Genomic DNA, 23,542 nt, shown 5'->3' on the forward strand with positions numbered 1-23,542 from the left:
CATGTCTGTCTTTCCAGAATTTAACCAACAGAACAATGTTAACTAATTGGTTATTGCTGCATTTGGAGAAATGGAAGATAGTAAATAAATACAACCCAGTCTATCATGTTCAAAAGCTTGAGTGATGTTTGAAGAGGGAAAACTTAGCATAAGACATAATTGGCTAGGAGAGAGTGTATATATAATGCAAGAGCTATAGAAACTAAAACACAAGAAAGGAAATGTCACTGCAAATGGTTAGAAAAATTCTCTAGGATAGGTGAGGAAAATTGAATTTTCTTAAATTGCTGTTCGTACTTTGAGTTTTTGTCCATACTTTTGCTGATATGTGCATAATCTGCGAACAGTTTTTTTTTATATTTTATAACTCACTGATGTATTCAACATCATTACAGCTCTCCAGCGGCATCTTTTTATGTCAAGGCAAAAGTGCTCTAAACGATGGGATTGTGATCACTGATTGGCAGTAAAGCATCTGAAATTACTATGTTTATACTGCTGAGAACTGTCACCTGTTAATTTGAGCCTGATGTTGATATTCTTGAGGCAAGTTTTCTCAACTTTGTTTTACACTCTTTCAGTGATACTCACATGACAAAGTTTCTAGTAATTAATCTGAAAAGAGTTAGGGCAGGGGCTTCAACTATAAATCAGAGTGTGAGTCTGGATGAGAACTTCATATCACATCTCAAAGACTTTTCCCCCTCTATCTCTCATGATTTAAAAGCTTAGAGGTGTGTATGTATAATTTAAGGTAGAGTGAATTGTACTCAGTCTAGTATTTGTGGACTTTTCCCTTAGATTTTTCAGTCCTGTTGTGAATTAGAAAATTGGTTCATATATTTTTCCTTAAAGATTAAACCTCAGAAACTCAAAAGCTCTCCCCTCTTCCAACCCTTCAATGACAATTGTCCCTTTGCACAACTTTTGTGTATTTAAGGATAAATGCCCCAATCACAAGGTACTTTAGGACAATATCTTTTTGTATAATCCTTTTTTGCTGACTGAAAAGGTATTAGTTTGTCTCAGACTAGATCGTCTTACTTAAATCTCAACTATCAAAACAATGCTAAAACATCCCCTTGAGAAGCTTTTTACATGCAGTTTCTGGATAATATTCTAAACAAAATTTGAGTCTTCCAGTTCAGATATCAGTACTTTGTTAACTCATTGAGGATATAACATGGTAGAAAGAGCCAGGCAGAACAACCCTCAAGCCCTAGTGCCACCTTTTAATTTTGTGACTTCAGTGAGTCAGTTAACTGTGCTGAGCCTTAGTTTTCATTTGAGAAAAAATGGCCATAATAACTCCTTGGAATGTTGCTTATGTTGAGAGATGGTGGCAAGTAAAGAGTCCTAAGTGCTTCAAGTACCATAGGAACTCACCAAAGAGTAGTTCTTGGTCTCAAATGAGGAAAATGCCACAAATGGTTTCATGACTCTGGGATTTCCAAAAGTCAACATTATGATAATTGGGATACAGCTGTCCTCAGTATCTGGTATCTAGGGAGATTTGTTCCAAGATACCTGCAGACAGCAATGTCCATGGATGTTAAAGTCTGATCGAGAATATGGCGTAGTACAGTGGGCTCTCTCTCTCCACAGGTTCCACATCCCCAGATACAGAGGGCCAACTGTAATTAAAAAATTTATTGGGACTGGGGAAAAAAAGCAAGAGGTTAAATGATTGGCAGAGTAGGAATGGATATTTTCTTTTGCAGCTATGGGAGATAAGCATGCATTTGATACTGGGTATACTGGGACTTTGGTCACTGTATTCTCTAGAGGGGAGGCCAGGTCAAGCAAGTGTCATTATGGTCCCTGACATAAATTGATCATCAACTCATGCAAGAGACTGAAGTATGTCTGGTTCCTTTACTAGGATTCTGTGTCGTACTTGACATTATGGGGATATTTTCAGGAACTGGGAATCCCATTGATGATCCTTAGATGTTTTATAGTAGGAACAACATTTTCTCCTGACAGTGAATGATTTACTTAAAATATTGAATGTTTGGTTTTTTAATATTTTTAATATTCAATATGAATGTTCAGTTTTTCAAAGTATCAATGTTTTTTTTTTTTCCTGCTACCTTGGTGTACCATGTAGCCCTTTCCTTGGTAGTTGGTAAGTTTCCTTTGCTATACATCCCTTTATCATATTCTAGGGATGTTTCCCATCTCTTCTATATCAAAATCTTTCCCCTTTCTTGTCCAGGACTCCTAGAATAACCTCTGCACTGAACTTAGCCTTCTGTCAGAGCAGGAGATTCTAACAGCTTCTGTCTGCTTCCTGCTTTACAGAATCTGAGTTAAAGGGTCGCAGTGGGCTTGGTTACCTGCTTAGAACATGGGTGTTCTAGTGTTTGAAGAGGGGTGTGTGTGTGTGTGTGTGTACAGACTTTGTGTCATGGGTTGGGAGAGAACAGAAGAGAGAAGTATTCTCAAATTAATACCTCAATAAATCATCATGTTGTACCTGGGCTGAACAGCTTGTGGATTTTTAAAATTTACTATATCCCAATCATGAATTCCAAGTAGAACACTGAGATGGATTAAAAATTGCATCTATTCTATCACAATTCATTTTATTGTCATTAATGCAGTTATCAATGGATCAATTTGTCCCTTAATCAGACTTTACAGTTTTTTAGTGAAACAAGCTTGGTACCATTTGGACTTTGATTATGCAGGAGGGAAATAGTTTGAACTTTAGTATCCTTGGGCAAAGGGAAGACTCAGTCCAAAAAAAAAAAATCATGTGAATGTGATATCTTAAAGGCATCAAACAACAGGTTAAAGAACATTACTTAGGACAGCAATAGCATTTTATCCAATAAAAGCAGTTTGAGACAGCAGGTTATCCCCATATAGGTGGTTTGGGTTTTGTACATTAGCTAAAAGTTTGGGTGGCTATGATTTCACAAGCCAAACAAAAGAAAACAGTGTCAATAGATGTGCTTCTTCGTGTTAATACCAGTCTGTTTCCACTATAATCCTTACTTACCAGAGTGCTTTTATTTCATTTATCTATTTAAAAACATACTTTGATTTTTGTTCAGGGGATTTAACTGCCTGGTTGCCAAACAGCAGCATAAAGGCTGTGATTATAAAGCAAGGCTTCAGGGAGGAGCGGGCATGGGTTAAATTATAAAAGAAGATGCTATTTGGTCCCAGTAATTTTATGCATTGAATTGGCAGTTGAGAGTTATAAATAGAATGTTTCTATTTGAGGGAAAATAGGATCAAGCTGATTAGAATAAACATTTGGCTACCACGTACCTGGAGACTGATAGTGTATTCTTTGCCATACCCTTGGTCTCTTTCAGAAGTCACAAGCTATGTGTATCTAATCTGTCACCTTAGTTCAGGTAAAGTTTCTTATAAAATGTCTTTAATTATCATTGTCTTATGGAACAGCATCATAATCAGTTAAAAGCAAGAATACTAGAAAAATGTAGATGTAGCAGTGTGGGGTGATCAACTGACTGCAGAAAGCTGAAAAAGGTATTCAGGATGTGATCAGTTCCAGACATTGTGTTCTTGGATCATCAATTCAGTTCATCTCAGCTTTCACATGGCCTTCAAACAACACAGACCAATCATTCCAAGTGCTCAATCTTGCATATAGACTGATAGTACTATCACAGCAAGAACTGATTTCTTAAGAACATCTGCCTTTTCAGGGTTTTCAACCACCAGTAGAGGAAAAGCAGGGCATTCTAATCTCAGTTTTCTCATTTTTCAATTTTGTGGAATGAACCAGAAGTCAAAACATAAGATATTGCTAAATAGTGAATTGAGCTTCCACACTGAGGTCTAACAGAATCTGAAAACTAGACTATTAGCAAATCTGTATTTGTGATCTCATTCCCCTGCCTCTTATTCTGTGATTCTTATTCCTGTTGGCTAATGAAGACTTACTGTGAAATTGCACATATGTCAGAAACCCAGACAAAAATTAGTATTCAATTATCCCCAAATAAAGCCAGGATAATAGTCACCCAAGTCAAGAAAGAATGATTTAATACCCTAAAAGGCTCTTTTGTGTCCCTTTTGCACTTTCATCTTTGTCTCTTCGTTCCAAAAATAACCCTTACCTGCCATAAATTGTGACTACTTTGTTCTTTGCTTATTTAACCACCTAAAACACATCTGTAGATGTTAAAACTTGATGTTACTTGGTTTGAACTTTGTTTAAATAGAAACATATCATATATGTGGTGTTGTATTTGCTCTGATTTATTTTGTTGGTGAAATTAATCCATGTTGCACTAAAAACATCTTATTTTCATTGATTCAGTATTCTACCATAAGATTCTTATAATTTAGGTATTTTTAGTTATCTAAATAGTTAATCATCTCCAGTTTGGAGCTTGTATTAGAGTTCTCCAGAGAAACAGAACCAATAGGGTATGTGTATTTACGCATATACTGTATATATTCATATGTATACATACACATATATACACATGTGTATATACACTTGTACACATGTATGTGTTTGTGTGTGTATATATATGTATGTGAGATTTTATAGAATTAGCCCATGTGACTTTGGAGGCTTATAAGTTCAAGGCAGACCAAGGAAGACTTGACATGGCATCTTGAGTCTGAATGTGGTCTGAAGGCAAAATTTCTTTTGAGGATATCAAGATTTTCTCTTAAATTCTTCAATTGAATAGATTAAGGTTACCCATATTATGGAGGGTAGTCTACTGATTTAAATATTAATCACATCTGAAATATCTTCCCATCTGAAATACCTTCCCAACAAGTTCTAGACCATGTTTGACCAAAGACTATCTACTTGGCCTAACCAGGTTGACATATTAAATTAACCTTCACAGCACTATTAGGGGAAAATGCTGGTATGCATATTATTTCTTGTATGTTTTGATGAACACATTTATGCATTTTTATGAAAAGTACATCAGAATAAAACTTTCCTCAAGTTTAATACCAATTTCCATCAAACACTGCATGGGAGGTCTTAATGTTCTGCATTCTCTTAACTGTTGACATTACTGAGATAATGATTTGGTTTTGTCTTTTGATTTTTTAGGGCTGCATCTGAGACATATGAAAGTTCCAAAAATAGGAGTCGAATAGGAGCTGTAGCTGCCGGTCTATGCCACAGCCACAGCAATGCGGGATCCGGGCTGCATCTGTGACCCACACCACAGCTCATAGCAACATCAGATCCTTAACCCACTGAGTGAGGCCATGGATTGAACCCACAACCTCACGGTTACTAGTTGGATTCATTTCTGCTGTGCCTCAACAGGAACTCCAGAGCTATTTTTACATTAGCTGTCATCTCTGATCTGTCTTTAAACAATTTGGATACAAGTTCTTTATCAATTTTTGTGTGTTGCAAGTAAGTTCTCTATTACACTTTAAGTTTCTTAATGGGACATTTCAATGAATAAAACTTATTTTTTGGTCGTCTTAGAGCTGCACTTGCAGCATATGGAAGTTCCAAGACTAGGAGTCGAATTGGAGCTGTATCTGCCGGCCTACGTCACAGCAATGCAGGGTCTGAGCTGTGTCTGCGACTTACACCACAGCTCACAGCAATGCCAGATCCTTAACCCACTGAGCAAAGCCAGGGGTCAAACCTGCATCCTCTTGAGTCCTAGTCAGTTTGTTACCATTGAGCCACAGCAGGAACTTCTACAACCTCTTAACATAGTCAAACTTAACCTATTCTTTAATGCTCATTGCTTTTTTGGTTCTGTTTAAGGATTTGTGACAATGGGTTATACTATGTTTTATGTATAATGTATCATGAAGCACATTATTAAATATATATATATACACACATACTTGTATCTTCTAGGGGGTATATTGTTTTGATTTTCATATTTAGATCTGTATCATTTTCAAGTGACTTTTCTTATATTATGTGAAATAGAGGTCAATTTTCATCTTTCCCCATGTGGATATTCATTTATTCTAGAACCATTATTATAACACAGCTTTTTTCATCAACTATGTCATGAAGTGCCATATTATACTTAAATGGAATATCCGTGTATTCATTGTTCTGTATTGAGTTTTTATTCCACTGGTCTATTTCTCTGTTCTTGTACCAATATCCTCTGTTACTATGCTTCATAACGCAACTGTAGCTGGTTTTGGTTTAAAATGTGAGACAGGAATTTCATTTTTTCCATGTGGCTAACCATTTGTACTGTTTATTGAGTGGTCTAAAATTTCTATAATCTGAAATATCAACTTTATAATGCATGTTCATATGGTATGTGTACCTATTTATATATGTTGTATTTCACATCATTGGTCAGTGTTTTTATCGTTGATGGTGTGGAAGTTACTGTAGTTTAATAAGAATATAGATATGGTGTCTGGTACAGCAAGACTCTGTTTTCTAATTTAATTGTTTCTGTTCTTCACTTTACTTCCACATGAATTTCAGTGTAATTTGTTATGTAGCCCCTCAACAAAATCCTGTTAAGATTTTGCTTATAATAACATTGAATCTGTAGCTAACTTGGAAAGTCTTGATAGCTTTTCTGGTATTGTTTTATACTAATTAGCATGGTATACTATCTGTTTATTTGGGGATTCTTTTATGTTCTTTCAACGTATGGAGTATATTATTGTTTTTATTTAGTCATTATGTATCTTCAAAATTTTTTGTCCATCAATATCATATGTATTTCATTAGATTTATTCTTAGGTACCTTTGTATAATTTTTGTTTCACCTTGGAGTTGGTGACATTTATTATTTGTTGCTAATATACAAAACTGCAATTGATTTTTGGTAATGTTATATGTGGTTTTCTTAATCTCATTAATTTCTTAATTTGTTTATAGTCCTTTAGTTTTATTTTTTCTAATCTTTTAAAAATTTATATTTGGCTTTCAATTTTTCCTTTTTTTTTTTTTTTTTTTTTTTTTAAATGGCCACATTTGTGGCTTATGGAAGTTCCTGGGCCAGGGCTCAGGTCAGAGCTGCAGCTGTGGACTACACCATGGCCATGGCAACAACTGGATCTGAGCTGCATATGGACCTATGCCACAGCTTGCAGCAATGCCAGATTCTTAGCCCACTGAACGAGACCAGGGATCAAACCCCCATCCTCACAGAGACAAGATTGGGTCCTTAACCTGCTGAGCCACAATGGGATCTCTAATTATTCCTTTTTTTGAGGTATAGTTGCTAAACAATATTCTGTTGTACAACATAATGATTTATAATTTTTAAAGGTTATATTCCATTTATAGTTCTTATAAAATATTGGCTATATTTCCTGTATTATATAATATATCCTTGTAGCTTATTTTTTACATAGTAGTTTGTTCCTTTTAATCTCTTACCTAATCCTGACCCTTCTCTCCCCACTGGTAACCACTAGATTATTCTCTATATCTGTGAGTCTGTTTCTGTCATATTTACTACTTATTTTCTTAAATTCCACATACAAGTGATATTTCGAATGTTGAAATTTAGACTTTTTTTGGTAAATATCATAAGGCTAATTTTAAGGCTAATTTTTCTCCCATCCAGTCTGACATTTACTATCTTTTATTGGCCAATCTTGTCCATTTATATTTATTAATATTAGGATTTTGAACTTAGTTTTTCTTGTTATATTTCTAGTCTGAGGACAAAAGAAAAACATATTAAAAAATAAATGGGTCAAACATACACATAAAATTTTGGATGTATCTTACCCACTAGGTGGAAGCTGCTAAGTGATGAAAAAGTGATCATAATCACCTTTGTGGTACTTGACCTTCTCTTCCACTGTGTCCTTAGTGTAATACATTAATATCAACATAATTAATATATATAATATATACAATTGCTATATAATCAATAATATCAATATTAATATAAATATACATCCAGGAGTTCCCATCATGGCGCGGTGGTTAATGAATCTGACTAGGAACCATGAGGTTGCAGGTTTGATCCCTGGCCTCTCTCAGTGGGTTGAGGATCTGGCATTGCCGTGAGCTGTGGTGTGGGTCACAGATGAGGCTCAGATCCTGTGTTGCTGTGGTATAGGCCGGCAGCTACAGCTCCGATTAGACCCCTAGCCTGGGAACCTCCATATGCTGCGGGTGTGGCCCTAAGGAGAAAAAAAAAAAAAAGACAAAAAAAGTAACATAATTGATATTTTATATATGTACATATATATATAATATATATGTTGTCATAGACTGGAAGCCATCTCTAATAGCCATAGGTCTATTCTAAGTTATACACTGTGGAAATGTCTGCTTCCAAGATAGCATCAGCATATGTGGACTGGTGGTTCATGAGAAGTAGGGATATAGAAAAGCAAAGTTACAAACAATGGATGAAAAAAATATTATTTACACTTTGAGATTCATTTGGGGTCTTGGGACATTCACCTATTTAAATCATGAAACTTTGAGATCTTTCCCTCTGTTTCACATTTTGGAGCCATCTTAACTATCTTTAAGTTCAAATGATAACTTACATTAGTTACAGAATGAGTCATAAAATTAACTCAGTAAATTAAAATTTCTTGATCAGATAATAACAGCTATAACACATACTATGTACTAGGTACACAAAATACTTGGAACATTACACTAATTTATTTAAACTTCACTACCAGACCAAAAGATAAGTATACTATTTTTTGAAGCAGATTAATTTTTTTTCTTTTTTGTCTTTTTAGGGCTACACCCATGGCATATTGATATACCCAGGCTAGGGGTCAAAGTGGAGCTGTAGCTGCTGGCCTATGCCACAGCCACTACAATGTAGGATCCAAGCCATGTCTGCGACCTACACCATAGCTCACAGCAATGCTGGATCCTTAACCCACTGAGCAAGGCGAGGGATTGAACCTTCATCCTCATGGTTACTAGTTGGATTTGTTTCTGCTGAGATATGACAGGAACTCTGAGCTTAATTTTCTTGAGGTCACACACATAGCTATTCATTTGAATCTATAATTTGAATCTATATAATTTGTCTCCAGAATCTAGTATTTTAAGTGTTGTACTCTACTTCTTGTCAGAAGAAGTAGTTGTGGAGGTCGCAAGGAGTCAAAAGTTCTGTTGTCCTCTAATGCTCTCTAAAACATAAATTGGCAGATATTTATCACAAGCTAGTATGTGTATTTTCTATATATTTTAGAAGATTCTATGTATTTTAAAAGATAACTATAATAATTTGGACGTTCAACTAGTGTGATCTTTTTAAATCCTTTGTGTATTAGTTGCAGTTATTTAGAGCAACTGTCTTTTTTTTTTTTTGAAATGTAAGATTCTTACTGAAGCACCAAACTGTGTGCATTTACTGCTTGCCAACATTATTTCAGGGAGGTAGAGCTGGATCTTGCCTCAGTTCCACTGAAATCAAAGTATCATGACTTTCTCTACTTCACTATGATAATTCTATCCATATAGAGCTTTAAGTGTTTTTGGTTTTGATAACATCTCAAAATGTGTTTGGATATGATGATCAGTGCAATGGGAGTAGTACAGTAGTTAAGTAGTAATAACTATTCCTTGGGGAATAGGCTATTGGTTAAGGGCAGGCTACAAATCCATAGCTACCTGAGTTCAAGTTTGAGCTCTCTTTCAGATACGTGCTCTTAAGCAATTTATATACATTTTCTGTGCCTTTGTTTTCACATTGATAAAATGTGAGTGATGATACTGTTTTAAATACATCTTAGTTGTTACAGGAATTACGTGAATTAACATGTATAAAATTAATCCTGTCTTGCCCAGTGTTAAAGTACCATGTAAGTGATACTCTGTACTAATTGTCAACCATTTGCTTGAGTTAAAACAACATGGCTCTCATTGAAATACATGTATAGGGATGTATAAACTGTAAAGAAATTATTGTGAAAAAGTCAGTGCTATAGAAGATACAACACAGATACTTGAACAAGGTCAGGGACACAAGAGAGAGTTCAAAGATGTGACATTCAAGATGAAAATGATGGATGAATAGATGGCAATATGTCCCAGTGGAAGGAATGGCAGTAGCAAAAATCCTATGAAAGAAGGAAGCATGGCCCGTTCAGAGAATGAAAAGAAGCCCAGTGTAGCTTGAATTTAAGAGAGAAGTGAAAGCAGTAAGAAATAACTCCCAAGAGTTAATCACAGATCATGTGTGGCCATGTAGACAATGCTATAAACGTGGTCTTAACTCTGATAACAAGGAATATCCATGAAGTAGGTAGCTGAAGTCATCACAGACAATTCTGCCCAGAAGTTCATTACCATTTCCCTGTAATGTTTGGGCAGTTCCCACAAATCAAATCACCACATTTCCCCGAATGGCTTCAGGTTTCTTCCTTTTGTTTGTTCTTTCCTGTTACAGTATTGTGCCACCCACACCCCCTGCCCCCAGTCCCACTCCACAATTTTTGGAGGCCATGTGAGGACACAGAAGATGGCCAACTGCAAGCCAAGGAGAGAGGCTTCAAGAAAAACAAACCGAAAACATCTTGATCTTGGACCTCAGCCCTGAGAACCATGAGAAAGTAAATCTCTTGTTAAATCACCCAGTCTGTGATATTATGTTATTAAAGCAGCCATAGCAGACTAATACTCTCCTCTGCCCTTTGCTCTTTGTAAGTGTACAATCTAACAACTGAGGATTATCAGGGCAAACCATTGCATATTGGAGAAGTGATGAAATGTGATTTTGAGGATGATTTCACATGCCATTTCCTGGAGGCCGTTGATTACTGTTAAATTCAGTTAGGGGAACACTAACTGTGGGATCGTGTTTTGTGGTTCTCATGCTGGCAAAGCTGTCCTGTTGAAGCCATGGGAGTTAAGGTCTGGCTAATAACTGTACCATCCAGAGCCCTGCAGTTGGTACACTGGGATGGTTCTAATAATTTCTAGGATGACCCCTTCAATAATGAATTCTTCAGTCGTGTTAAGTGTCTTGGTACAAAAAAGCTCACATGGAGTGTCAGATCTCCAAATTTCAATGCAAAATAGATGCTTTGCAGTAATTTGCATGGAATTAGTTCCATTCTAGAGTTCTAGTGAAAAATAGAAGCCATTTAAAGCTGAGCTCTGGTGGTTGCATGTCACTGGACTCCCTCTGTGGAACCATTTCCTTGTAAATCTTTGTAATCCATTTATATTCTGTGCATACTTGGTCTCTTGATGACTTTGATGGTTCTTAATTGCATTTCTCATAGGAAGTCCCAATGGTAGATTTCTTTCAACTAACAACTAGTAGCGATGTGCCATCACGCAAAAAAACAAACAAACAAAAAAAAAACAAAAAACAAAAATCTAGTCTCAGTTTAATTATTAATAGTAGTGTCTTTCTAGCTGCTTCTAAGAAAATGAGAGCACATTACTTGATTAACAGACCATTCCAGTCAATGAAATATAGTTTTATTTGGTCAAGTTTGGTGTCTCCTAAATCTTCAGTTCTTATTTAGGGATTCTTAACCTCAGGTGCCCAGTGTTGAGTTAATCACACTCTTCACCCTTGGGAGTTCTAGTATTGATCTGCCAGAGAACTTCTGCATTTTGAGTATTTGTTTTAATTATTCTTCCCATTTGTCCCTCTTTTAGGCAATGTTCTGATTAATAAATTCAGCAAAGTGGCAGGATATAAGATTAACATTCAGAAGTCAGTTGCATTTCTATATACCAGCAATGAAACATTAGAAAAGGAATACAAAAATACGATACCTTTTAAAATTGCACCTCACAAAATCAAATACCTCGGAATACACCTGACCAAAGAGGTAAAGGACCTATATGCTGAGAACTATAAAACTTTCATCAAAGAAATCAAAGAAGATGTAAAGAAATGGAAAGATATTCCATGCTCCTGGATTGGAAAAATCAATATTGTAAAAATGGCCATACTACCCAAAGCAATCTACAGATTCAATGCAATCCCTATCAAATTACCCAGGACATTTTTCACAGAACTAGAACAAACAATCCAAACATTTATATGGACCAACAAAAGACCCAGAATCGCCAAAGCAATCCTGAGAAACAAAAACCAAGCAGGAGGCATAACTCTCCCAGACTTCAAGAAATACTACAAAGCCACAGTCATCAAAACAGTGTGGTGCTGGTATCAAAACAGACAGACAGACCAATGGAACAGAATAGAGAATCCGGAAATAAACCCTGACACCTATGGTCAATTAATCTTTGACAAGGGAGGCAGGAACATAAAATGGGAAAAGGAAAGTCTATTCAGCAAGCATTGCTGGGAAACCTGGACAGCTGCATGCAAAGCAATGAAACTAGAACACACCCTCACACCATGCACAAAAATAAACTCCAAATGGCTGAAAATAATTTTTAAATTTCCCAGTTATTGAAATATAACTGACATGATATTGTATAAGTTTAACATATATGATGTAGTGATTTTATGTATGTATATATCACAAAATGATTATCACAATAAAATTAACATTCATCACACCACACCATTACAATTTTTTGTTTATGGTAAAGACTTAATTTATACTCTTAGCAACTTCCTAATATGTGTGACAGTGTTATAACTGTATTAGCCATGTTGTATGTAATATTCCCAGAACTTATTCATTTAATAACTGGAGATTTGTATCCTTTAAAAATCTCCATCCATCCCCTCCCAACCCCCTGTCCTTGGAAACCAGCAATCTGTGTTTTGTCTGTTTTGGCTCTCATAATACATGTATACATCTTTTTGAATTTGTATAATTCCTGTGTATTCTATATGCTCTATTTTTTCAAAATACTGTTTCTTAGGAAAGTTTATTTTAAATTTTATAAGCACTCATTTTATCTTTTTTCACCTTGCAATAGTGTGCCAGTTTCTCCTGTACAGCAAAGTGACTCAGTCATACATGTATATAACACATTCTTTTTTAATAGTTTTCATCATGGTCTATCCAAGGAGATTGGATATAGTTCCCTGTACTATATAGTAGGACTTGTTGATTGCTTATCCATTCTAAATGTAATAGTTTGTGTTTACTAACCCTATTCTCTCAGCCGATCCCACCACAACCCCTGCTCCTTTAGCAACCAGAAATCTGTTATCTAGGGTTGTGAGTCTGTTGCTGTTTTGTAGATAAGTACATTTGTGCCATATTTTAGATTCAATATATAAGTGATATGTGACATTTGTCTTTTTCTTTCTGACCTAGCTTCATTTAGTTTGGTAATCTCTAGTTGCATCTGTGTTGCTTTAAATGGCATTATTTCTTTTTAAGGCTGCGGAGTATGCCACTGTATATATGTACCATACCTTCTTAATCCATTCATCTGTCCATGGACATTTGGGTTGTTTGCATGCCTTGGCTATTGTGAATAGTGCTTCTGTGAACATAGGGGTGCATGTATCTTTTTGAATTAGTTTTGTCCAGATATATACACAGAAGTGAGATTGCTGGATAATATCATTTTAATACCTCTTTTTAGTTTTCTGAGGAACCTTCATACTGTTTTCCATAGTGGTTGCATCAATTTACATGCCCATCAAAAGTGTAGGAGGGTTCCCTTTTCTCCATACCCTCTCCTCTACTTATCTGTAGACTTATTAATGATGGCCGTTATGACTATAAGCACTCATTTGGAAACAAAACAGTATGTTATGCTCATTACTTAATTTTTCTTACATCTGATTAAAAAGTAATGCCACATATATATGAATGGGTATGAAATTTAATCTGTCAGTAGCTCAGAAATGTACTACGTATGGAACTCTAGGTCTCCAGAGCTCATCAGAAGATTAGGAAAGTAAAATTTCTAATTAAAAGAGAATGTGGAGTTCCCATCATGGTGCAGTGGTTAACGAATCTGACTAGGATCCATGAAGTTGCAGGTTCAATCCCTGCCCTTGCTCAGTGGGTTAACGATCCAGCGTTGCTGTGAACTGTGGTGTAGGTTGCAGACACGGCTTGGAGCCCACGTTGCTGTGGCTCTGGCGTAGGCTGGCAGCTACAGCTCCAATTAGACCCCTAGCCTGGGAACCTCCATATGCCGCGGGAGCGGCCCAAGAAATGGCAAAAAGACCAAAAAAAAAAAAAAAAAGTATGTCTGAAAAAGAAAAAGGATGGCACAGTCTAATCAAAAGTACTAAAACTTCCTCAATTTTTAAGCAGCTAAAATGAATTTGGCCATGTATAATCTTTCAGTGAAAAGTAGACCAGGTAAGCATTAGCTAAGATTTAGTCTATGGCACCATAAAAGATAATCTGTAGTAATAGGGAAGCCAAAAGAACCTGAGAACAGGGATCAGTGTCTGCAGAAAAGGGGGTAGGGGTATTAGGCTAATAGAAGTTAACTACCTGGCTATTTCTACTATCCGAAATATGTAAGGAAATGGGAGGCTCAGCACAGAAGGATGTACCTCATGTTTGTAGATTAAATTTTCCATCTATGTGTTTATATGAAATCTATTCACTAATGAGTATTATATATTTATATTGTTACTTTAAGCTTATTAGTTTAGCAATAAGCATATTGCCTTGATTTCAGATAGTCCAAGAAGAATTGTGTAGATAGTGTGCAGAGAGACAAAAATCCAAGCAATCTTTCATTAGTGGATTATCTGGGGAAATTAATGTGTATGTGTTCAAATGCTTGATGTACTCACTGAACAATTTGGTGAATCTGTGGTTCGGTGTTAGACTAGAGCAGGAGTCAGCAAATTGTACTGTGTGGGTCGAATTTGGCCTGCTCTCTCATTTTGTAAATTAAACTCTATTGGAATCCACAACATTCATTTGTTTACATGCGATCTACAGCTGCTTTTGTGATATGATTGTAGAGGTTGAGTAGTTGTGACGGATAATTTGGCTCTCAGAGCCTAACAATGTTATTATCTGTTTATTTACAAGTTTAACAACACTTTGACTAGAAAATACCAACAAGTCAAGTTTCAGAGGTGAGTATAAATGAAAGCAAAGATGATTGGATGGAAATAAAACTGGAAGTAGATTATTCTTGGCTTCTAGCGTCATTTTGGGGGTGAGTATTTTAAAAACCAGAAAAAAGGAAAGTAAACTGATGGAATGGTCTTTTGGGGGAATGAAGAAATAAATCAAATGCAGATCTTTACACTAGAAGTAATCTGTGAAGACCACGAGCAAAGTTGAATCCTGTAGCTTTCATGCATGGTTTCATAGCCATTTCTAGTCCTTATAATTCACTTACTGAAATGAGAAATCTTGAATGAGTCTCTAGGCACTTTGTTCCTGAGTACAACTTTATAATTTTAGGGGCTAGGAAATAGGTGCATCGTTAGTGTACAGATCAGTTTACTTGCTTAAAGAGAGCTTCCAGGAAGCAAGATTAATCCTGAACATTCACTTTACTTGTACCTCCCACACGTTCTGGTAAGTGATTATTTACAAAGGGAAGGATGGATGTACTCTCTTCTTCTAGTGAAAAGGGCCGTGCTCAGTTTGGGGTAGAAGTTTTAACTCTGAGAAATAGTTTTCTAGAAATACATCAGTATTTTCAGCAGAGCATTTTTTTTTTCTTTCTCTGTTTTTAAAGCATTTGAAGATCTTCTCTGAATTGTTCTGAGTTTGTGATGCTTCTTTGACCAGAACCTCTAGGTAAAAAACCTTGGCTTGTTTCAAACACTGACTGCTTTTCAGTTTGAGACCACATTAAAAAAAGTTTATGACTCCCAGTATGAAGTCTAATCATAAGGCTGAATGTAAGAGCATCAATAACATGTATTAACTGCTCTCATATGGCTAGGACTGTATTATAATTAAGGATGCTGATGAGTAGATCTACATTCATTTCAGCTAAGGATAAAACTTAATTTATAGCAGTTCCAAAGTCTGTGAGTCAGTTTCTGTTTTGCATAGAAGTTCATCATGTCCTTTTTTTTAGATTCCATGTGTAAGTGATAACATATGTTGGTGTCTCACTGTCTGACTGACTTCACTTAGCATGATAATTTCTAGGTCCATCCATGTTGCTTCAAATGCTGTTATTTCTTTCCTTTTAATGGCTGAGTAATATTCCATTGTGTATCTTCTTGATCCACTCCTCTGTCGATGGACATTAAAGTCGTTTCCATGTCTTGGGTATTGTATATGGTGCTGAACTGAACATTGGAGTACATGTATCTTTTCAAGTCAGGATTTTCTTTAGATAGATGCCCAGGAGTGGGATTGCTGGATCAAGCAGTAATTCTATTTTTAATTTCTGAGAAATCTCTAATCCTGTTTTCCACAGTGGTTGCACCAATTTTCATTGACACTACAGTGTAATAGGGTTCCCTTTTCTCCACATCTTCTCCAGCATTTATTGTTGTAGACTTTTTGATGATGGCCATTCTGGCCAGTGTAAAGTGATACCTCATAGTGGTTTTGATTTGCATTTCTCTAATAATGAGTGATGTTGAACACTCATGTGTTTTTTGGCCATCTGTATGTCTTCTTTGGAGAATTGTCTTTAGATTTTCTGCTCACTTTCTGATGGAGTTGTTTGTTTTTTTGGTATTGAGTTGTAGAAGGTGTTATAAAATTGCATTGTGATGATTGTTGTACAACTATAATGTAATAAAATTCATTGAGTAATAAAAAAATTTAAAAATTTAAATTGAAAAAAGTTAAAACTTAAAACACTTCTCCCTTCAAGTGAAATTGACAGACCATTATTTATGTCTAATGTAAAATACAAAGTTATAATATATTGATATATTTTACAATGGCATTTTTAAAAGAAGCAGGTAGATGAGTAAAGGGTAATATTTTGAGAGAAGGAATTCAAGGGACTATTACATGACAATAAGTGTTTATTCTATGGGAACTAACATTGGGAAATGATTCCAGTGTTAAAGACAGGAAAATTTTCCTGAAAAAGGCTTATATCTAATAGAAACATCAGATTGTTACTGGCAGCCTCGAAGCTGAGCAAGACTTTGATTAAACCCCAGGAAACCACTTGTTGAAAGATTCACAATAATCTATTATGTGATAATCTGGGGAAACTTCTAATTTGTATTTGAACTTAAACATATGGTCATGCGAGTCTGGTATCATGAGCAAGTTTATAGCATGAATTAGAAATATGTATAATAGAGTTATTATTTTGAGTGAAGGGAACACTACTTATAACTTATTGACAATGTTTCCAAATATTTAACACAATCATAAATTTTTATAAATTTGTTACTGTAGGAGTAGGGGAGAACCAATTAAATTGGACTTGGAGGAGTGTCTCCTGTTTCTGCTTTTGACATTGCTACTAGGTATAAAGAATGCTGGACACATAATGAACCTTAGTTAATATATGGGAATAAGGAAGCTTTCTTCCCAGCTATTATTGCTGTAGTTCAGTACTCACTTAGGAAGCTATATTGGCAATGAGAACTGGACTTACTAAATTTAAACTAATAAAACCTACACCCTAGTGCCACTCTAATTAGATTGATCATATCAATGGGGATACCATGCATAATTCATGTTTAGCACCCTGGGGTAGCATAACACCAAGGCCTAAACTCTTGACACTTGGGCCACATTTGGAACTTGGAAAGCAGAAGCCAGTCACATTAAGTTTCAGAAGTGGCATATTTTTTCCATTAGCAATTCTTAATTTTCAAACCAAAGCAATTCCTTATCCAGAAAAAATACCAGCATGTGGTTGTGTCCCAGAATCTATTTCATTGCTCACTAACATCCCATAATCCTCAGTAACAGGCAACAGTTTTAGCCACAACCAAACATCTGTGTTCATTTATGCAGTGCTAGCTCCTGTGGTCCTAGACCATGTGGAGTTCCAGGGATTAGTAAAATAAACATATCCCAGTGAATCTACTTTTCCTCCCACTTTGTTTCCTTGTAAGGCATCTTCAGAAACAGTCACCAGATTTTTTTTCGAGCAAGTAAGCTGGCAGTGCTATGGAATGAACTTTGACCACCTCTATCATTTCCAAGTTATCAAGGTATGTTAATAACTCATTCCTATTAGATAGGGGAAAAAAAAAACCCATTAAGTCTTTTTAAGAAAAAATTTAAAGTTCAAAACTATGATGGCGTGGGATTTGTTTTCTTTGCATTGTGTACTTATTCACCTTCATGGTGTGTGCTGTCAGAAAAGGGCTTAAATCCCTGATGAGGCTTTTGGTTATCTTGGGCAAGATACTGAACATTTCTAGGTATGTTTTCCCATTTATAAAATGCAGATACCATAAGGCTTAAATGAGATAATGTACATGTAACATGAACATGACAAGGAAGTTTTCAGAAGTAGGTGCTGTAGGACCATAGGGCAAAATATTTTAGATTTTGAAATCCAGGGAATATTTACCAGAAATGGTATTATGAAACAGAAACCAGAAAGATAAGCTGAGAAGTCTTCTCTTTTTAGGAATAATGCTGTAAATGTACATAGATGATTCAGAGGAGGAGAACACTAAATTTTAGAGAAGAGAGAACCAGACTTTGTGCCTGAAAGAGCTGGGAGCAGAAGAAGCACACTCAGAGTTGACCAGAAAGGACTGGAATAGCTAAAGAAGGGCATATGTTTGAAACTCAAATGACTCTGGGATAAGAAAACAATCCATAGTGTTAAGGATACATACAAAATATTCCATCTGATTCTGTTTCCACAGCAAATTTTTTTAACATTATATTGTTCTATATTTAATTAGATTATATCTTGAAAGCATGCTTTCAAGTGGAGAAACATTGTCCATTTTTGCTGGCCTACTAGTTCTGTACATATGAATGACAATTTGTAATAATTAGGGGCTTTAACTATGCAAGGATTATAATGTGATGTATCCTTATATACATAAACTCACAATTCTCATAGGGTCTTGTAATCCTTTCCCAACACTGGGCTGTGTATCCACAGGGAGCATTTCTTTCCTTACAAGTAGCAAATGTGAAGTGCAAATTACTGATGAGCTTGAGCAAAACAAACTTAAATCTGTGCCTTTACTTTGTGATTTCACCCTGCCGCCTCCACAGGCGTGCCCTCCACATCCTGATCTTTTGTTGCTGTTGCTATTTTGTGAGATGTAAAAGCTATTGCAGAAATTATCATACATTGAGTGAATCTAATCACTGGAAAATACTCTCAGCCATGTAGTTCAATATTTCAGTGACAAGAAAAAATTTCCAACTTCTGGAGAATGCAAGAGAGTAGTCCCCACTCCCTCCTCCCACCATATGCCTGAAGTTAAGACCCTTTTATTCTCTCATACTTTAAGTTAATTATTAGCTGTTTCTCTGACTTAATATAAAAGTCTAAATCTAGTTTTCTAGAGCTACTACCTCAGCCCTTAATCTTTTCTCTGAAGCTATACAAAAAAGTATAGTGTCCCTCCTATGTAGACATTTACAATTGTAAGAAATCATTTCTTATTTTACCTCATTTTCAGAAGCAAAGTAAAAATTTATTCTTTGGTCAAAGAATGGAGAGGTATGAGCTTGCACTTTAGAATACAGACTCTGATTCCTTAATTTTTTAAATTTATTAAAAAAAGAGGCATTCATGTCGTGGCGCAGTTGAAACGAATCCGACTAGGAATCATGAAGTTGCAGGTTCCATCTCTGGCCTCGCTCAGTGGGTTAAGGATCTGATGTTACCAGGAGCTGTGGTGTAGGTCGCAGACGCAGCTCAGATCTGGCATTGCTGTGGCTCTGGCATAGGCTGGCAGGGAAGCAATAGCTCCAATTAGACCCATAGCCTGGGAAATCTCCATATGCCGTGGGTGTGGCCCTAAAAAGAGACAAAAGACAAAAAAAAAATCTCCTAAATCTACTCTTTCCTGGCTATAAATATGTGCGATTCCTCTGATCTCACTCATGTTCTTGGTGCTTGTTTTTTGAGTGAATAGATATGGCATGATTTAGTTTCTCTGTCATCCTCTTTCCTTTCTTCTGGATTCCATACAATATTTTATTATGTTTCTCTTCAAATACCCTGCCCAGAAAAAAGCCTATGCCCCAAACTCTTCCTGAACATTTTAGAGTAGAACAAAGGATCTACTTTGTTATAGAATTCGTACTCGAGTTATTTTGACATAAGATATCATTAAGTGTGACTAGCATATCGTACTGTTGCTGCATATAGAAATCCAACGTTTCTTACAGATTCTTCTCTTACAGCCCCCTACTTATTCATATCTCTCATCTTGTCCATGAATAATCAGAACATTGTTTTTTTTTCTAACTTAAATTAATTGGAAATTAATTTGGGGACTATCCTGAAATTGACTAAAACATATATTTACTGTTTGAGTATAAAAGTATATAATTGGATCTCTTACCATTCTTCCACAAAAGGCACTCTATTAAAAAAAAAAAAAAAAAAAAAAAGCACCTGGAAAGATATCCTGTTTACTTATTGTCACTGAAAGGCCTGTGGTGCCTTTCTTTAGAGAGGATTAATGTCATGTCTGACCAAAGGGGCTATTTAGCTAGAAATATCACCCTTGAGTTTAAGAACATTTAGCCTAATTTGTCTGTCTGTTGTTAACCAGGAATTCATGGTCAGTGGGGATTAATAGTACATTTTGCAATTCATTCTGCTTAATTCTTACCTGGTTTAATACTACCTGCTGTGCTACACTGTAGAGATTTAGAGAAAGCTACTACATTAAGCAATACTGCTGTGATGTTTCTAGTGTTTAGAAGTTTAATGCATTTCTGTAACACATATCCACAGGTGTCTCGTGAATATTTATTGATCTGTGGTAAGTTGTTCAGAGTGAAATAGATTTCTACCAATGTATTATGGGCTTGAATTATTTTTTTAATCACATCTTTCATCATTAGAACTATAACCTGCCATCATGGTTCTCCTTAGTTAATGACCTAATTTTTATGAGATCCTTTCAATCATTTTTTTCTCCATGTGTTTGTTTATTGCCTCACATAAAATTATATGAGCTGAAGATTAAAGAATTGTGGATGGAACAATGGAAAACTTGCCCACCAATCTATGACTTTTGAATGGTAGATAAATTGGATAAGGAATCTAGCAAACAGAAAAGAGTATGTGTGCTCCATTGTGATGAGTAAAATTTTACTACTAAAATTACTGTATTTTTCTTTAAAATACAAGTTTAAAAATGACACTTAGCATTCCCTTTACTCTTATAATGTCCCATAGCAAGTCTGCTATGACCCAGCAAATGGGCCAAGTCTTTATTAGAAAGGATGTATTAAAAAATAAAATCATAAGTGGGTTTTTTTGAGGCAATAGCAATATTGTCACCCTATCACTAATAGGACAAATGTCCAGGAGCTAGATAAATATGGCTGAGTTATTTTCAAAAAATATATGCATATCTCTATTCTAGAAGATCATACTAATCTCCTCTCCCCTCTCTCATGCCCTTACCCTGTTGAAATCCAAATTGGCCATTTTTCGTGTTTGCTTTAATTGGATGTGATCAAAAGTGATGTGCCTCACTTCCAAATAGCAACCTTTGGTGCCATTCTGAGTCTGTATCTTTCTTCTATCACAAGATTGGTATGGGAGTTGTCATTGTAGTTCAGCTGGTTAAGAACCCAACTAGCATGAAACTGGATTCAGACTCGATCACTGGCCTCACTCAACAGGTTAAGGATATGGTCTTGCTACAAACTGTAGTGTAGGTCACAGGTGTGGCTCAGATCTGGCGTTGCTGTGGCGTAGGCCAACAGCTGCAGCTCTGATTTGACCCTAGATTAGAACTTCCATATGCTGGAGATGTGGCCCTAAAGAAAAAAAAAAAAATCAGTATGTTTGGAATAGTGGTTGTTCCTTCAACTCTAGTTCCAGAATAAAGAGGGTGTGGAAGGAGCCTTTGATGACCTCTTGTTAGATAGGAATGTAAGAAAGAGTAAAACCATTGTTACAAACTATGATACAAGTGGCTCATTCTACATAACCAATCAGCTTTCAGTGTGAAGAGCTTACACCAGGAAAAAAATGCATATTTTCTGCATATGAAATAACACTAATTGCCAGTCATGAGTTATTGTAACACAAGCATTTCCCATATAAGTATTTGGTACATGTATTAACAGAACAAGAGTGATGGTTTATAAGATATAATATATTCTAATTAAAAGAACACAGCATATTTCTGGAAAACTGATAAGGTTAATGTGATCAAATCACCATTTAAATAGTAAAACTACAATAAACTATAAGCAGTTCATGGTTGCATTTTTAATTTATAAGAAAATTATCTGTAATGGTCTACATGATGTCACAAAGATATATCCACATCCTAATCCCTGGAACTTGTGCAATATTACCTGATATGGCAAAGACTAAATTTTATGGCAAAAGGTGGGATTAAATTAAGGATCTTGAGAGAGTTTATTCTGAATAATGTGTTCAGGCCCTAAATACGAATACAATCATATATTTCCTTAGATTTAAAAAATTTATTGGAGTATAGTTGACTTACAATGTTGCATTTGTTTCAGGTGTACAGCAAAGGGAATTAGTTATACATATACACATATCCATTCTTCCACATAATTGTTACAGAATATTGAAGAGATATGTCTGTGCTGTACAGTAGGTCCTTGTTACTTATCAACTTTGTATACAGTAGTGTGGATGAGCCAATTCCAATCCCCCAATTTATCCCTCCCTCCTGTGTTTCCCCTTAGGTAAACATAAGTTTGGTTTTAAAATATGAGTTTCTGTTTTATAAATACTACATAATATGTAGAATATAGTAGAAATTAGTGATCTCATGGTTTTCTTTCTCTGACTTGCTTTTCTTAGTGTGATAATCTCTAAATCCATCCATGTTGGTACAAATGGCATCATTTTATTCTACTTTATGGTTGAGTAATGTTCCATTGTGTACATGCACCACATCTTCTTTATCCATTCTTCTGTCAGTGGACATTTAGGTTGCTTTCATGTCTTGGCTATTGTGAATAGTGCTGCAATGAAAACAGGGGTGTATTTATTTTTTTGAACTATAATTTTCCCTGGATATATGCCCAGGAGTGGGATTGCTGGATCATATAGAGTTTTCTAGTTTTTTGAGGAACTTCCATGCTGTTTTCCATAGTACCTGCACCAACTGACATTCCCACCAACAATGTAGAAGGGTTTGCTTTTGTTAGATAATGTTTTGAAACAGAACACAAATCAGAATATGATGTAGAGATAAAAGTGAAGATAGAGCAGAGATAAAAGCAGCCACAAGCTGAGGAAAACCACCACCACCAGAAACCAGAAGTGTCAAAAACAGGATCTCTCTTGGAGCCTCTGGAGGCAGCATAACCCTGCTGACAACCCTCCTGATTTTTTGAACTTGCTGGTCTCCTGAACTATGAGACAGTAAATTTCCATTGTTTTAAGCCATGAAGTTTGTATGAGAGCAGCCCTATGAACCCAATATACATTATCAATGATCCTTAAATAAACCAGACGTTCTGGGAAACTATGTATACTCAAGATTACATGTCTGATAATGGTTTAAGTAAACCCACAGTTGGATCCATATTTGTAATTTTTAACATTTGTTCTAAGGGGTGTGAATACAGTAAATCTGATTTTTTTTTTTTAGGGTGAGGGAACATCTAGAATAAATAA

The 23,542-nt window shown here is 35.7% G+C and overlaps 1 long non-coding RNA gene across 1 annotated transcript in view; it reads left to right on the forward strand.

Moving 5' to 3' along the window:
• The window catches only part of LOC110261641, a 53,714-nt gene extending 34,462 nt beyond the window's left edge, over positions 1 to 19,252 (forward strand). The window contains exons 2-3 of the long non-coding RNA XR_002346025.1: positions 17,826 to 17,924; positions 18,350 to 19,252. This is a non-coding gene — a long non-coding RNA (uncharacterized LOC110261641). The remainder of the gene's footprint in view (positions 1 to 17,825; positions 17,925 to 18,349) is intronic.

This window comes from Sus scrofa, chromosome 7 (genome assembly GCF_000003025.6).
Source record: "Sus scrofa isolate TJ Tabasco breed Duroc chromosome 7, Sscrofa11.1, whole genome shotgun sequence".
Lineage (NCBI taxonomy): Eukaryota > Metazoa > Chordata > Mammalia > Artiodactyla > Suidae > Sus > Sus scrofa.